The sequence below is a fragment of the Ambystoma mexicanum genome, chromosome 4q, assembly GCF_040938575.1.
Source record: "Ambystoma mexicanum isolate Mex_15411 chromosome 4q, UKY_AmexF1_1, whole genome shotgun sequence".
NCBI classification, from domain to species: Eukaryota; Metazoa; Chordata; class Amphibia; order Caudata; family Ambystomatidae; genus Ambystoma; species Ambystoma mexicanum.
Window position 1 is genome coordinate 439,544,331 of NC_090928.1, and position 17,703 is coordinate 439,562,033.

The window sequence follows — 17,703 nt, forward strand, 5'->3', positions numbered from 1 at the left end:
CAGTAGACCAGCTAGCACAGAGAATGAGAGCCCATAAATTATAGTATATTGAACTCATTGCCTGGCAGCAGCGCAGCTGATTGCTTCCTCTTGGAAAATTCCTGTAAGCCCACCTATTCATATATATTGGTCTAAAATGTGAAAACATAACCAGAGAGAACATTACAACATCAGTTACACCTTACCAAAATGTTGCTCTATTGGGGTCCCCATTTCTGAACTATGTCCCTAAATGTTGGGAAAGGTTTTCTTTTTGTAGCGTTCCTCACATAGACTTCTGTGGAACACCCTTTCTTTTTACTTTGAACCCTGACCTGATTGTTTTAGATGCAAGTAATGCAGAAGGCTTTTACCATTTTATTCATTCCTATGGGGAAACTGATCAGTCTCTGACACTATCAGTACTGAGAGTTGGTCTCTCTTTGTGAGTTTCTTGTATTGTTACAATTGCACACATCACCCTAAAGTGCGGTCAGGATAATGTGTATCCTTATAACTTTTTCTATAATGGCTTTTTGGTTACTTTTTACAATGTGACTGGGATGAGCTCGTTTCAGCAGCTCATTTCCACCCTGCTTTGGTAATTTTACTCGTGCAGCTTTGCATTTACTGCAGGTGGCTAATAAGGGTGGCTACCACCCTAAAATGGCTGCGTGGAGAGGTTTTCGCTTGTTCTTTGGCCAAATCTTTCTTTGGCCTTCTTCCTGCCTTCTCAGGTGATGACATGCCATATATGGAATGCCCTTTCTCTGGGGAAAGCTGCTGCTTTAGCGGGCAAAGGGGCGCTTTATGTGAGCCCAGATGTGGGGGCCGGTATCCATGATTGGATAGCCACTGCATGATTGAATAATGCCTAGCCGTACCATTGGTGTGCTGGGGCATGCTCCTAACCCAACATTCAGATAAGCGGAGGGTTCTCCAGCATGGGGTCTGGCATGGATTCACATGCTCATGAATATTCCCCGTTGTCAGGCTGGGAATCCTCGGTAAAGAAAAAATCACTTTCAGTTTCGTTTCTGAACTGTCTTTCTCCTTATAACCAATCACTGGTCTCTGGCTCATACTGCCCCTAGCCAATGACTGCCCTCTACCTAAGCCCCTCCTCTGGCAGCCATCCTCAGATTTTTACCACACGTTCAAGTGTTGGGAGTCCTCGTGCTATAGCTCTCGAGCTTTACTGCTTTTTGCGATTTTTCAAAGAGTTTAATCTCATTTTTTCAGTCAATCGAGCCACAAGCGCCACCGTTTCTACTTCTGATCAACGGAGACCTGTTTTGGAATTTTCTATGCCCCTAAAGGGCGAAGTTTTCGTCGAGTTCCACTTCTTGGAGGATTCCAGAAGATCTTTGAGGCCTACCCCGCGTGGACATGGCCCAGGACAAAGGAAACACGACGCCCGGATCCAAGCTGTTCAGCATTCTAGATGCCTCTACTGCCTTTACGAAGACAAAACGCACGTGGAGAAGGACTGTGCATTTTGCAAGAACATGTCGGAACGGACCATGAGGGATCGGCGTATCTGCCTCACCAATTGGCTGGAAGGGAAGAGCCCAGCGGGAGGTGAGAATAAGAGGTCCGAGCGGGCTTCTAAGACCTTTGAGGGCGCTCCGGTGAAGGGTTGCCCAACAAAAGGAAAAGCACTGTTAGTCCGCGGGCACCCGGAGCACCGAACGGTCAGGCTCCTCAACTGCCAGGCAGGGTGCACTTTCACTGACGCCATCTACCATGAGCCAATGCTCTGGCTTGGGGGAAAAGGAAATCGGAGAACCCGGGTAAACTTCGGAAGAAGTCCCGGTCGATCCTGACAGAGACAGCCGAGGGGGAGCGAGGCGGTGACCCTCCCCCCAAGGTGAAGGCCTCAAGCCCGCCCAAAGTCGTGAAGGCCTTAATTCACCCGGCTAAGGCCTCTATCGAGGGAGTTGTGGCGGCCCTGGCGAAGCCTGTGGAGGCTACCCCTGTGGAGGAGACCTCGGGGCCCAGAGTTTCCCTGCCACCACAGAGAGAATCCTCTTTTCAACCCATCGATAAGACCCCCGTGAGAACCACGGTTGAAAAAGAGGGGGGGGGGTGGCCATCACGAACACGGATACAGCCTCTGAGGAGGAGCTGGATGGAGTTGTGAAGATCCTTGACAAGAAGTTCGAGGCGGACGAAGAGAGTGACGGTGGTGCCAACGAGGTTCCCGTGGAGGCGGAGGATTCCACTCCCCAACCGTCGCGTCCATCACAGCCAGTACCTGGGCCACAGGACAACTCTGGAGCAATCTTGATGGCGATCCAGACCTTATGTACGGAGATAAGGACGAGGTTGCCTTTACCCCCAACGGACGATCCAGCGGAGCCTGGACCATCGGGAAGCCCTCCAAGCAAGCAGAGGAGAGTTCATCCCCCCCCACGCCCTTACAGCCTTCGCAGCCCTCACAGCCTTCATCTCCTTCCCCTGATCCTAGGGATGACACGGGAACAGAGATGACGTCGACGACGGGGACAGATGACGGTGGTGACGACGGGATGGACCTTCCATCACCACCCCCTCGGTCCTCCCCGCCCGACGAAATCGGCTCCTTCCACGGCATGATCGCCAGGGCATCCGAGCTCTGCCTGAAGAACAGAAGAAGGAAGGCTTACTCGATCAACGGCATGAGGCCAAGAGGAAGACGGTCCTCGCGGTCCCGCTACTTGACATCTGGGACGAGGGGCTGTCGCTCCTGAAGAACCCGTCCACGACCCCTGCCAAGAGAGACTGGTACGAGAAGAAGTACCGGGTCCCGGATTCCGCCCCCTTGTGCCTTTAGGGCGCAGCCGACCCCAGATTCGGTTGTCTCGGCGGCGGCCAAGAAGAAAGCAGCGGGGTCAACGGCTTCAACTTCAACCACCCCGCCGGATGGCGAGGGGAAGAAACTGGACGACATGGGGCGACGGGTCATCTCGTCGGCGGCAATGACGATCAAAGCGCCCAACGCCCTAGCGATTGTGGCCCGCTACGACAGGGAGCTGTGGTTTAAGTTCGCTCCTCTGCTGGACTTCCTTCCGGATGACAGGAGGGCTGAGGCCCTGGAGGTCCTGCAGGAAGGCGAGGTGGCTTCGGACCACACCATAACGGTGGCCACGGACATTGCCGACGCCGGTTTCCGCCAGTTGGGCAACAGTGTTTGCCTTCGACGGCGCGGTTGGCTCAAGGCGACCGATTTCCGCCAGGACGTGCAAACCAGAGTTTTGGACATGCCCTCCGACAGGAACAGCCTGTTTGGCAAGACAGTGGACGAGTCACTGCAGGCCATCAAGGCCAACACGGAGATGGCTCGGGCCTTGGGAGTTTTGCAGCAATGACGGCCGCCCTTTCGGAACTCCAGAGGCAAGCAAAGTGCCTCCAAAGGATTCGGCAGCGGCTCCTCGATGTACCGCCAGGTGGCCCGCTCCTCATCGCAGGAGTCCTACAGAGGATGCGGCAAGTAGGATCTCGTTCTCGCCAAGGATGCAGGGGACGGCAAGGCCGCTGCCAAGCAGGACTGAACCGGCCGTAGCGTGTGGCCCCCACCTGAGCACCCCGGTGGGAGGCCGGCTGGCAAAGTTCGTCAGCGTGTGGGAGTCAATCTCCACCGACCGATGGGTGCTGGATGCTCTGGCCCGCGGACACATTATCGAGTTTCTAAAAAAGTACCCCTGCATTCCTCCCGTGGCCAGGAAGGAAAACCACGTCCCTAAACTGCTGCTGGAAGTAAGGGCGGTGCTGAAGAAAGGAGCCATCGAGCTCGTCCCAAAGAGGCTCCGGGGCTCCAGAGTGTACTCGCGATACTTCCTCGTAAGAAAGAAGACTTTGTCGTTTAAATAAGTACATCAAGGCCTAGAAGTTCTGGATGGTCACCCTCCAGCACGTGCTGGGGCAGTTGGAGGAAGGCCAATTTCTATAGTCGTTGGACTTGGAGGAATCCTACTTTCACATCCCCATTCTAAAAGGACATCGAAAGTTTCTCAGATTCGTAGTCCAAGGGCAGCACTACCAGTTCAAGGCCCTTCCTTTCGGATTGAAGTCGGCGTCCAGGGTATTCACCAAGTGCCTAGCACCAGTGGCAGCGCGGCTGCGCCTGCAGGGGATCCACGTCTACCCCTACCTGGACCATTGGCTCATCAGAGCAAAGATAAGAGAACTCCGTCGGGCACACAGCGAAGACCGGCCAACTGCTCGCGGATCTGGGATTTTCCATCAACTTCTCGAAATCCCACTTGGTTCCGTCGCAGGTCGCACTGTTTCTGGGAGCCAAGCTTGTCACAGTGGCGCGATTGGCCTCTCTATCGGAGGAAAGGACGAAGGCCATCTTGGGCAAGGTGCAGCGGCAGTTGGCCATGGACGTGGCCAGGGTGAGGTCCATCAAGTCCCTTCTCTGCATGATGTCCTCATGCATCTACCTAGTGCGCCTGTACAGGCTGCGAATGTTTCCACTGCAAGAGTTGCTCGACGCCTGTTGGAGGCAAGCGGCAGGCAGCTTCGAAGACAGGATGTCGCTCAACGAGACCTTCCGCCAAGCGATCTGGTGGTGGGGCACACGCGCGCATCTGGCAGCGGGTACGGACTTCCAGACCCCGGCACATCAGGAGACGGTGACGACGGATGCCTTCCTGGAGGGATGGGGAGTGCACACCGGAGATCTCCACGCAAGAGGCCTTTAGCTCCCGGAGGAGAGGTCACTACACATCGTCCTGGAGCTCTGAGCTGTATTCTGGGCCCTAAGGTTGTTCCTCCAGTCCCTCAAGGGCAAGGTGGTGAGGATCTTCACCGACAACACCACCACGATGTTCTACATCCAGACCAGGGAGGCACCAGATCCCCAACCCTATCCAAGGAGGCCCAGTATCTGTGGCACTTGGCCGTTGCCCAGGGGATGTTTCTGGTACCCTTCCACCTGGCAGGAATAAAGTACACCATCACAGATTCACTCAGCAGGGAGCTGTGCTCGTGCCACGAGTGGGAACTGCGGCAGGATCAAGTGGATCTGCTATTCAAACGATGGGGCAATCCCCACATCGACCTATTCGCAACGGCGATGAACGCCAAGTGCCGGAGGTTCGCCAGCAGGTTTCCCCAGCCGGGGAGCATGGGTGATGCCTTCTCATTCCCCTGAGATGGCCTGTTCCTGTATGCGTTCCCGCCGTCGCCGCTGCAACTCATCAACCAACTCAGATGGTCCCGGTGCAGGATGAGCCTCGTCGCACCAGATCTGGTTCCTGGACCTTCTGGACATGTCAGCGTCCCCCCCAGTCAAACTGCCGAAGGACGCGGATCTCCTCTCCAGAGGAGGCGCCATCCTCCACCATGACCTGGGGTCGCTGAACTTGCAGGCCTGGCTCTTGCAGCACTAGAGTTTGGAGGGTACGATATCCCGGTGGACTGCAAGAAGGTTCTTGCAAAGGCCAGGGCGTCCTCAACTCTCAAGTGCTATGGACACAAATGGAAGAGGTTTTCTGTCTGGTGCCGGGCACAGAAGATTAACCCTCTGCGGATTACAGCCCCTCAAGTGCTGCCGTACTTGCTATCGCTGGCCAAGGTGGGGCTGGCCCATGCCTCCATCAAGATACATCTGGCGGCTATCTCCCGCTACACCAGAACTCTGGGGCGCTCATCCCTGTGGTCCCATCGCCTGGTGAAGGAGTTCATGAAGGGACTGTTCCGATCGTTCCCGCCGGTGAAGGCTCCGGCCCGGCGTGGGAGCTCAACGTGGTGCTGACCAGGCTCATGGGGCTGCCATTCGAGCCTCTGCATTTGGCACTGTTGAAGTTTGTCATGGAAAACAGCGTTTCTTGTGGCCATCACCTCTGCACGACGACTGGGAGAGATCCAAGACCTCGCCTGCAAGCTTCCATACCTGACTTTCCACAAGACGAGGGTGGTGCTGAGGATGCACACCTCCTTAATGGCAAAGGTGACGTCGGACTTCCATCTCAACAAGCCCTTGGTGTTACCTGTTTTCTTCCTGTCGCCTTCGTCGCCGGCCGAGAGGACTTTGCACTCGCTGGATGTAGCTAGAGCGCTGAAGTTCTACGTGGACCGCACAAAGAGTTTTCGGGAGACTTCACAGCTGTTTGTGAACTTTGGACCTGTGAACCAAGGGAAGGCCCTCTCGAAGGCTTCCATTTCCAGATGGCTCTCTGGCTGCATCATGCATTGTCACCGGTTGGCAAACTGACCGTTGCCCGGCCGTCCGAGAGCCCATTCGACCAGAGCGATCGCTGCTACCACGGCGTTCCTGTCTGGTGTGCCCCTGCTAGACATCTGTAGGGCTGCTAAATGGAGGTCGACGCACACCTTCACAAGATTCTACTGCGTCGACCGGGATTCCAGGGAGGAGTTCAGAGTCGGCCAGGCAGTGCTGCGCAGCCTGTTCGCCTGAAGGTGGGCCTGGTGAGGAGGTAAGAGATGCTTAATGTTGAGTTGATGAAATGCTTAATGTTGAGCCTTGCCACCTCCCGTGGTTGTGCATGTGTGTACTGCTATGTATTCTTGTATTCATGAGCATGTGAATCCATGCCAGACCCCATGCTGGGGAAGGAACAAGTTACTTACCTGTAACTGTTGTTCCTCCAGCATGGGTCTGGCATGGATTCACATGCGAACCCTCCCTCCTACCACTCTGTTGCTCTTCACTTGGTCCTACTGCCACTGTACGTGCTACCAAATCTGAGGATGGCTGCCAGAGAAGGGGCTTAGGTAGAGGGCAGTCATTGGCTGGGAGCAGTATGACCCAGAGTCCAGTGATTGGTTATTAGAAGAAAGACAGTTCAAAAACGGAACTGAAACTGATTTGTTCTTTACTGAGGATTCCCAGCCTGACAACGGGGAATATTCATGAGCATGTGAATCCATGCCAGACCCATGCTGGAGAACAACAGTTACAGGTAAGTAACTTGTTCCTTCTTACTGCTATTCAACAGATCAACTTGGAGCTAAGACCTCTACGAAGTAGTGCAGCCTGCTTGTGACCCGAGTACCACCCCTGAAGCTGACCAGCATCAACTCCAGTGCTGTCCTGGTAAAGCCCTGCTCCTCTGTCCTAATCTCTTAAGAGGCCCTCATCGGTGCTTTGACGCCTGGACATAACCAGTCTCGACCCCTGCTTTCTGAGCATTCAGATGTGTCCCTGAATCAACCGGTGGACTAACAATCTCTTGTGGGCTTTCTGTTGCCTTTCTGAGTGCATCCTTGGAAACTGGATTTCATTTTCAGCCTAGCATTACCAGAAGCTGTGCTGGGCCTGCTCCTTTGTATGTCCACTGAAGTTTGCTTGTTCATTCATTGAAGATCACCTGAACATGGTAACTGCTGTATGCTCCTTCACTCCATGGAGGTGTCCTGAGGTGGTCTGCCCGGCAGACGTCTTACTCATTATTCATTTGGATGTTATATGAATACCCACATGAAGAAAGATTGAGTGGAACTGATTCCCAAGTGCTGCGACTGACTGAAACTAAATCCTGTGTCTGAAAGGGACCTCTGGATATGTGACCCATCTGTATTTCTCGATGGGACCACGCACCGAAGAGTGTCCCAGTCAGGATCCATACACCACCTTTGATCTCTGGAGTAATTAGACTAGGGGGGGTTAGTTAACATGCCTGTCGCTCTCCTCCGTCCAATCCCCCTCACCACTTCCTTCATAGGGTTACATTGGTGTAACCCTATTTAGTCCTGTTCCTTAATCACGCTTTCCTGACTTTGGTTGGTGGAGGCCTGTTCAAGTATTTTTTCCTAGGACTATCCTAAGGACTGTGATTAAGTGAGTTTCCTTACCCAAACTTTATCTAACTTTTGTCTTTTATTAATCATAACCACTGGCATTGACAATCTCTTAATACACCTCCCTCTGGGCTGTATAATAGCTAGGGAAGCTGTTCTGTGATAATCCCCAAGTGTTACTTTTATTTCTAATGTATCGGAATACTTACCTGTGTTGCACTTGTCATTGAATCAATTGCTATTATATTTCTCCTATGGGCCAATGTATATTTCGAAGGGATTGTATCCTCTGACGTATTCCTTATCTTTGATAATACGTTTCCAGCTTGCTGGCCTTGGAAACTTTTTCTGTAGAGGGCGCTGTGCGTCGACGTCCGCCGAGTTGATGTCCCTCGACGGCCACCGTATCGGCGCCGACGTCATCATGCTCATAAATAGCCACGCGCTGCGTCCGTTGCTCAGTTCTGTTTTTCCGCGCTTCGTGGGGCCTTGGAACGTCGTTGCTCAGTTTAGTCAGTATAACTACATATATCTACTCGTATAATACCTTCTCGTTCTCGATGGCATCTTCATCGGAACCGACGACGCCGCGATCCGGCTTCAATAAATGTCGAGACTGCGGTAAAAAAATGTTGATAACGGATCCACACAGGATCTGCTTGTGGTGCTTGGGATCCGAGCACCATTGTTCGGAGTGTGAGGACTGCATGTCCATGACGGCGAAAGCCTTGAAGGAGCGCAAGGGGAAGGTCGAGAGAGGTAAGTCAGTCAAAACCTCCTCGAAGGTTTCTTTGGTTGAGTCGAGGCATTCGTCTCCTTGCCGTCAAACATTCCCATTCTAGATCTCGAAGTAGCTCCATCATTCGTCGAGATCAAGACACTCAAAAAAGAGACGTTGAAGATCCCCTTCCTCGTCGTCTTCAGTGTCCCCAGAAAGGGTCTCCTGTCCCACTAAACACAGCTCTCAAGCCGAGTGGGAGGAATTCAGAAAGAAAATGTTAAGCGTCTTCGAGAACGCGGCCTCGACCCCCTCAAAGACAGCTGAGGGTGATACCCCGGGTGAAAAACCCAGAAAATCAAAACGCAGTGAGTCGCAGCACCCGGCGAAACATTCCACCCGAGAGCGCCACGAGCCATGGGGTAAGAAGGCACCATCTTCGACGCCGTCGTCGAAGATTCCCTCGACGCACTGATCGGCGCCATAGACGCCGTTGTCGAAGGGTTCCTCGACGCATTGTTCGATCGACTCAACGCCATTGTCGACGACGACATCGACGCCGATGAAAGAGAAGACCAAGGCCACTCCACAGCCTACGGTGATTCCAAGGGCCTCCGGCACGACGCCAAGACCGTTGTCGATGTCCTCGAGTAGGATCCCGATCCTCTCGAGTTCTTTGAGACCCCTTCCAGTTTTTTCGATGCCGTTTTCGGTGCTTTCGAAGCCTGTCACATCGGCGTTGACAACATCGACGTTTTCTCGCCCAATAATGACGGGTTTGGCTCCTTCTGCCTTAGAGATGGGTTTTACACCATTTCAGAGGTCCGAGTACCCTGGACTATCTTCAATTTATGAAGAGGGGGAAGATTCTGACCAGGAAACATTTGGGTTACAGAGGACCAGACTGCCTATTTCAGAGGATTTCACCTCTGAGGAAAGAAGGCTGACGGACCTACAGGAGTCACTACATGAGGCAAGTGGGCTGTACACTTCCCCAGAAGTGGAATTTGTTAAACCAGACCCAGGGGAACATGCCGAAACACCATATAGAACCCTTATGGCAAGAATTATTGAATTTATGGGTTGGTCTGCGCCTTCACCTGTTTTTCAACAGGATGACTTAACAGACATATTAGACAAAGGTCCACAGGAGGACCCCGTGGTACCCTTCCATGCAGCCTTACAGAGGAAAATTACATATAATTGGTAAACTCCTGAAGTTCTCCCTGCGGTCAATAAAAGATTGTCAGCCAAGTATAGGGTAACGGCTGCTGACCCTGAATACTTATCAAAACATCTGACCCCAGAGAGCTTGGTGGTTCAAGCGGCAACTTCATCTAGCAGTAGGACCGCTTACCCTACTGTCCCACAGGATAGAGATGACAAGAGGTACGATTTGATGGCGAAGAAAGTCTTCTCTGCTTGTAGTATGGCATTGAAGTCCATCAACGCCACCTGTACGCTCGCCAGGTTCAGTCACACACTATGGGAGTGTGCTTCATCAGCGGCTGACTGCATACCCGAAGGAGAGGAAAAGGAAGCCTTCCTTAACCTTATTAAAGATGGCAAAGATGTTATGTGCGAATCACTTCAAACTGGCATCGATTCCGCTGACAGTATCAGCAGGGCCATGGCGGCAAGTACAACAATCCGCAGGCATGCGTGGTTGCGAAAGTCTGGCTATGCTCCAGATGTACAGGCCAGACTTTTGAATATGCCCTTTGATGGCTCTTCACTATTCGGGAAAAAGGCTGATGACAGTCTGGAAAAGTTACAGACTTCTAAAGCAGCAGCAAAATCTTTAGGAGCTGCTATCCGCCAAACTCCTTTTCACCCCTCAGGAACCTCTGGGAGAGGAAAGTCCTTTCGCTATTATTCCGCATTCGGGAAAGGCAGAGGACAGCCGGCTCAAAGAGGCCAAAGGAGATCCACCCGAGGTGGACGGGTCAAAAGTACTAAGGCCGCAGCAGCAGCAGGTGCCTCTTTACCCTCGGCATCTGCAACAGCTGCCCCCAAACCACTCTGTGGCCTTGCCACACAATACACCTGTAGGGGGCAGGTTAACTCACCATCTGACGGAATGGCAGGCTATAACGTCAGATGCTTGGGCATTGGAGACAGTTGCCCAGAGTTACTGCCTACCCTTTCTACACATTCCTCAGAGTCATCCACCGGGGAACAGCTCTCTAAAAGTTCCAGATCCGCTCCTCTTGCAGGAAATTATAGACCTGTAGAGAAAGGTGCCATAGAACCGGTACCTGTAGTGCACAGGAATAAGGGCTGGTACCCCCCCTACTTTCTCATACCAAAGAAGAACGGAGGACTGAGACCCATCCTGGACTCACGAGAATTGAACAAGTTCCTCAGGAAGGACAAGTTCAAGATGGTAACTCTCTCTCAGATCCTTCAGGCCTTCCAGCTCCAGGACTGGCTGGTATCTCTGGACCTTCAGGATGCTTATTTCCATGTGCCAATCCATCTCAAACACAGGAAATACCTGAGGTTCGCAATTGGCGAATCTCATTATCAATTTCGAGTTCTGCCATTTGGGCTGACCTCTGCTCCGAGGGTCTTCACCAAGCTGATGTCGGTAGTGGCGGGGAGTCTAAGGAGGGAAGGGATCCACGTCTACCCCTACCTGGACGATTGGCTGATCAGGGCTGTATCTTCGGAACAGCACCAGGCCCAGCTAGATTATGTCTGCCACTTCCTTCACAAACTGGGCTTCTCCCTCAATTTAAAGAAGTCACAGATGATACCATCACAGAGACTCCAGTTCATTGGAGCGGTCCTGGACACTTCCCTAGGAAAAGCCTCGCCACCAGAGGTGAGGGCTCAAGGTATTCGACAGATGGTCACCAAGTTTCAAAATGCCCAACGTCTCCCAGCCTTCGACTTTTTGAGGTTGCTAGGCCTCATGGCATCCTGCATCTTCCTTGTGCCAGAGGCTCGCCTGAGAATGAGATCTCTTCAGTGGGCACTGAGAAGTCAGTGGTCGCAATTCTCAGGGAGAATGACAGATCTCCTCCGGATTCCGGACAAGGTAGCCCGCGACCTTCAATGGTGGGCCTATCCAGAGAACATCTTGAAAGGTGAACTGTTTTGGCAACCATGGCCGGAGATAACAGTAGTCACAGACACCTCACTCAAGGGGTGGGGAGCCCATGCCAACGACTTGACCATCAGCGGTCGTTGGTCTCCATCGGAGTCCAGACTATGCATCAACCTATTGGAGCTGAGAGCGATCAGACTAGCGCTGAAAGCTTTCCTGCCATCAGTACAGGGGAGAAATGTCCTGATAATGACGGACAACACGGTGGCCATGCACTACCTCAACAAAAGAGGAGGCGTAGGATCACTGCCACTGTGCAGAGAGGCGATGCAGCTCTGGTTTTCGGCAATCCAAGAAGGAATCTCTCTATCGGCAGTCCACCTAGCCGGAGAGAAGAACTTCAGCGGACGCTCTGAGCAGGCAGAGCACAGTCTCCCACGAGTGGGAGCTAGCTCAGGAAGTCCTTCAAGAGATCTTCGCCCTTTGGGGAACCCCTCAGGTGGCTATGTTCGCCACAAGCACCAACAGGAAGTGCGATCTGTTCTGTTCAAGGGAATTTCCCCCGAGAGGAGGTCTAGGAGATGCGTTCGTAGTGGACTGGGAGTTTCCACACCTTTACGCGTTCCCACCAGTCCGTTATTCCTCAAATGATCAGGAGTTTGAGAAGATTCCGGAAAACCATGGTCCTGATTGCCCCGGATTGGGCCAGGAGAACGTGGTACCCGGACCTTCTAGATATGTCCATCTGTCCTCCAATCTGTCTTCCACTCAAAGAGAATCTTCTCTCACAGAAGGGAGGTCAGGTTCTCCATCCAGACACCAGAACCCTCAACCTTGACGCTTGGCTTTTGAAAGGATGAGGTACAAGGATTGGGATCTCCCTGATGACGTCATGGAGATGTTGCTTTCGGCCAGAATGCCAGCAACAAAGTCTTTATACCGCTGCCGTTGGAACAAATTTTGCAGCTGGTGTAGGGAAGAGAATATCGACCCTTTTTCATGTGGTACACCAACGGTGTTATCGTTTCTACTCTACTTGGCAAACTCAGGCCTTCAAGTTGGCACTGTAAAAGGCTACCTTGCAGCGCTTTCTATCTTCAAGCGCACTGCGGAGGAACCATTGTATTTCAAACTTCCTCTAGTGGTACAATTTCTCAAGGGATTAACTAATGTTTACCCCCTGAAACCATTCCAGGTTCCCTTATGGGACTTAAATTTAGTCTTAAACTTCCTAATGGGCACTCCATTCGAACCACTTCACTCTTGCGCGCTGAGATTTATCACGCTTAAAACTGTCCTATTGGTAGCACTAACATCTGCTAGGAGGGTGAGCGAGCTACAAGCTCTCTCCTGTAAACCCCCACATACAATTTTCCACAAGGACAAAGTTGTCCTACAGGTGAAGCCTAATTTCCTCCCAAAGGTGGTTTCTGAATTTCATATTACTCAGAAAATGACCTTACCTTCGTTCTACCCTCCTCCCCATCCGGGGAAAGAGGAGGAAAGGCTACATAGGCTGGACCCAAGGCGAGCGCTCAGCTTTTACATCAGCAGAATGGCTAGGATCAGGCAAGCAGACAAACTGTTTGTAGGATACTCAGGTCACAAGTTGGGACTACCCATAACAAAACAAACCATCTCCAGGTGGATTATTTTGGCCATCCTGGAATGTTACAAACTGGCAGGGAAAGAGCCACCCCAAAATCTCAGGGCTCATTCAACCAGGGGTATCGCAGCCTCTTCGGCCCTCCAAAGAGGGGTACCGGTCTGAGACCCATGTGCGGCTGCCACATGGTCGTCCGCACATACATTCACAACATTTTACAATCTTGAGCAGTGGAGGAATCCAGAGACCAGATTTGGCAAGGCCGTATTACATTTGGTCCATCCCTAAAGGGATGCATAACCTTCTCACTCCCACCTCCAATTACATGCCACTGCTAAGGGAGTCTATCAAAGATAAGGAATACGTCGGAGGACACAATCCCTTCGAAGAACAAGTTACTTCTTACCTGGTAACGTTCTTTCGACGGGATGTTCCTCCGATGTATTACTTATCTCCCCTCCCAACCATCCCCGCAGTGATACTTCCCTTGTGGTTGCAGCTTACGCTCCTTCAAGGTCAATAACCAATTCAGGCATGACTTTTCTTATGCTACAAAACGGAACTGAGCAACGGACGCAGCGCGTGGCTATTTATGGCCATGATGACGTCGGCGTCGATACGGTGGCCGTCGAGGGACATCGACTCGGCGGACGTCGACGCACAGCGCCCTCTACAGAAAAAATTTCCGAGGCCAGCGAGCTGGAAACGTATTATCAAAGATAAGGAATACGTCGGAAGAACATCCCGTCGAAAGAACGTTACCAGGTAAGAAGTAACTTGTTCATCTGTTTTATAGGGTTGGTGTGACAGTATATGCTGCAAGCTTTGCTTGCTTAGTGTGTATTGTAAAGTCCTAATAAACTATTATATATGTTTGTATCTACCTGTCTAACTGGAATTATTGTTGTTGCTCTGTGGTGACTCATTGTTCTGTGGTGACTCATTGTAGCCCTAGTCCACTGTCACACCCTTCCTGAGACTAAACCTTGCCGCTCTGCAACCCTACCTTGATTGGGTTTGGCTAAACTCTGCGTCTTCCCTGTTTACCATAATGTGGTGGACTCCCCAAATCATCCCCCAGGGCTGATTTTGGAAATCCATCTTCACTATGAACCTGAAGATCCCTTTATACTCCTGTCCCTCTCATGTTGCTGTACCAGTGACTCCCATATTATAGTGCCCATTGCTTTTTCTCATGATGAACACTGATGAGAACAGTATCAATGTGGGATCTGTCACGTACAAAATCAACCTTGAGTATCTTCTGTGGGATGATGAATTAACCTTTGAATTTATTAACCCAAGATATTATGGAGGAATTGGAAAAAAGGAATAACTCACAATGTTTTTGTATTGAAAAATTAAGGGTTGTGATGGATGTTTTATGAAGGATGAATTGATATTGGGGATTTTTATTTTTATCTTTTATTATTTTTTATAGGTGGATAACGGCATGTGTTTTAATAAGATGTTAAATAATGAATGAAGTTTCTTTTTTTCTTCTTTTTGAATATGTGTATTATTTTGTATAAGGTTTCATGTGACCTAACAATGCAACAATAAAAAATAAATAAAAATAAATACAAAAATTAACCTTTGAATTGCCCGATGGTGATACAGATCATAATTTCTCTCTGCATGTTTTTGTTTATTCCTTTTTTACTTCCTGTGGCTTTGTCTGGTCTTCTGGTGTTGTAACAGATGGCTCAAGAAAGTCTCCACACCTCACAGACGGTTAAGAGTGTTTGTTACTTTAATGGGCCTTATGGCCATCCCTCTCTCTCGTCAAGCAAAGCACCTCCTCCCTAACCCAGATGTTCCCCAGGTTAGTAGATATCCATTATTAACCCCTAATGTCGAAGTTCGATCTTACGCTGGATTTAAGGACCTGAAGGCAAGATGCCTTTTTTGTCTGAACTCCCTTGGAGACTTCCTAAGACTGCTTCTACTCTATCCACCTTTTGGAGTCCTAGAGGGATAGGGGATTGTGCCCTACAGACACTCTGCCAGACTCTGTCTTCTTTCTTTCATGCTCATGTTCGCCATTCCATCTCCCTATCTCTTATAACTCTCCTCCAACTGCCTCTCTTCCCTCTCCATTGCTGTCACTCTGTCTCTCCTTCCTTCTAGGACTAACTGTAACGCTCACCTGATTCCCGCAGAGGCGCCGGTCTTGACTGGGTGAATGCCGTATCTTCAAAGGTGATGTGTAACACACGGTTGGCTCTTTGGGCTGGACCTCTGTGCACTGTATGTCTGACTCGAAGAGTAAGATGTCTGCAGATAGAAAATATGGGATTAATGAACTGGGGTTATTGGGTGCCTCTCTCCTCTTCCCTTTCTCTTCTCCTGTAGAACCCCAAAGGTTAACGCCCTCACCTTAGGTAAGTGAACGCCAAGCTCTCCATCTGCCTCGGGGCAGGGTGCCGTAACCAGTTTCTTCACTGGATAAGGGTGCAGGCCTCTTGACCTCAGAGGACTGCTGTCCGTCGTTAACTGCACGAACGGTAAGTTCTGGGCACTTCAAATGTCTTAAAAGTCTTTTGTAATGATATCTCTTATTTTGCAGGGTTCCGGCGATGGTGGATGGCGGGCTGATGAGAGTTGAGGATCGAACCCGCGTGAGGAATAGAAGCGCCTGGAAGCACGTAAGTAAGCGCTTGTAGCCTGCTTCACGATGCGCACTAACTGTCCCTTTTATCTTGCAGGTACAAGTTCGGAGCTTTAGAGAAGCTGAAGGGTGCTGGAATACCCACTGGATTCGGCGTGGGAAGGAGTAATGGCACATAAGTAATAAAGTTGCCCAATGTCTTCAAACGCACCTTCTTTTGTCTTTCAGATGCGGGATGCAGCGCCGAAGGCCTCCGGAGCGTGCGAAGAGCTGGTAAGCTTTTGTCTTTCAGATGCCGGAATGCAGTGCGAAGACCTCCGGAGCATGCGAAGAGTAGGTAAGCCTTTGTCTTTCAGATGCCGGAATGCAGCGCGAGGCGTTGGTGACAGCCGATGGACCAGGTAAGAGATGCGCTGCCACTGAAGACCGTAGTGCTAACCTGTTCTTTCTTTGTCTTTACAGGTGCTGCTGAAGACTGGATTCCAGGATGGTAAGCCTTTATTCCCTGAGGCCCAGGATCAGAAGCAGAAGACACGATGAGCGTTCTGCTGCAGAGAATGCAGAATAACACAAAGCAAGATTCATCCATCGGGTGTGGTTTAAATAGCCTCCTGTAGTGCTTAGGTGTCTCCTTCCACAGCCACGCCTCGATAAGAAAAGAGTTCCTGCTTTCCAGAAGAGTTCCAGTGTTCTGAACCTAGGGAGTGGCTCCTGCCCCACCCAACAGGAAAAGTAGTCCCAAACAGAAGAGGATCAGGGGTTCAACTGGCAGGTAAGTAAGCAGCATGGTCTGCTGCAGGTAAGTCCACCCAAGCATTATGAGCCCGGCGCTTCCAGCGCTGGGACTGGGCATCTTTATGAGCCTGGTGCCACTGGCGCCAGGACAGGGTCCAAAAGGTCCCAATTGGGACTGGCTGGCACTCGGAACCGGGGTTATGGGTCTGCTTCCAAGGGAGTCGGGCAAGTCCTGATCTTTTGGAAGCAGAGATCATGACAGCACCCGCCCCTCAAGGCCCCTCCCAAACCGGGCTTCTCCGGGGGTTTGGGCTTGTTAGGAAATGTTCGATGAAATCTTTTGATTAGACGAGGCGCGTTGACATATTCTGCAGGTTCCCAGGATCTTTCTTGGGGACCGTAGCCTTTCCAGTCAATCAGGTAAAATAGTTTAGATTTGGAGATCTTGGAATCCAGGATGCTTTTGACTTCAAACTCGAGTTCTCCATCAACTAGAATAGGTTTTGGAGATGTAGTTAGTCGGGTTTGAGGTTGCACAGGTTTTAATAGAGAGACGTGGAAGACCGGATGTATCTTCATGTGAGGGGGCAAGTCCAACTTGACCGCTACTGGATTTACTATGGTAGTGATGGAATAGGGACCAAGGTATCTTGGGTTGAATGTGCGTGGTCCTTTTAGAGGTAGATATTTGGTGGATAACCAGACTTGATCTCCTACTTGATATTGGGGGGCTTCCTTCCGATGTTGGTCTGCTCCTTTCTTGTATTGTTCTTTAGCCCTTTCAAGGTGAGAAACGGCTTCCTTAAAGGCTTGGGTGATTGTAGAATGCAGGTGGTCTACTGCTGGTGTTCCAAGATCTTGGAGTGGATCCAACTCCGAGGTTCGAGGGTGACTACCGTATAAAAGAAAAAACGGGGTCTTCCCAGTTCCCGAGTGGACAGAGTTATTGTAGGCATATTCGGCTATCCAAAGGACATCTTTCCAAGTTTTTTCAGTTTGTTGTAGCATGCAGCGCAAATACTGTTCCAGAGTTTGATTGGTCCTCTCGGTTTGTCCGTCGGTTTGAGGGTGGTGGCTGGTCGAAAGTCTCACATCAATTTGAGCCGACCGACAGCAACTTCGCCAAAAATGAGAAATAAATTGACTACCTCGATCCGAAATTAGAACTGAAGGAAAACCGTGCAGTCGGATGATGTTTTCGAGAAATTCTCGGGCCATAGTTGCTGCTGTTGGTAAGCCTTTGAGTGGAATGA

The 17,703-nt window shown here is 50.9% G+C and overlaps 1 protein-coding gene across 1 annotated transcript in view; it reads left to right on the plus strand.

The window, feature by feature from the left end:
- Nucleotides 1–17,703, plus strand: part of USP34 (ubiquitin specific peptidase 34) — a 3,618,222-nt gene that overhangs the window by 310,658 nt on the left and 3,289,861 nt on the right. The gene's annotated exons all lie outside the window — the stretch shown is intronic.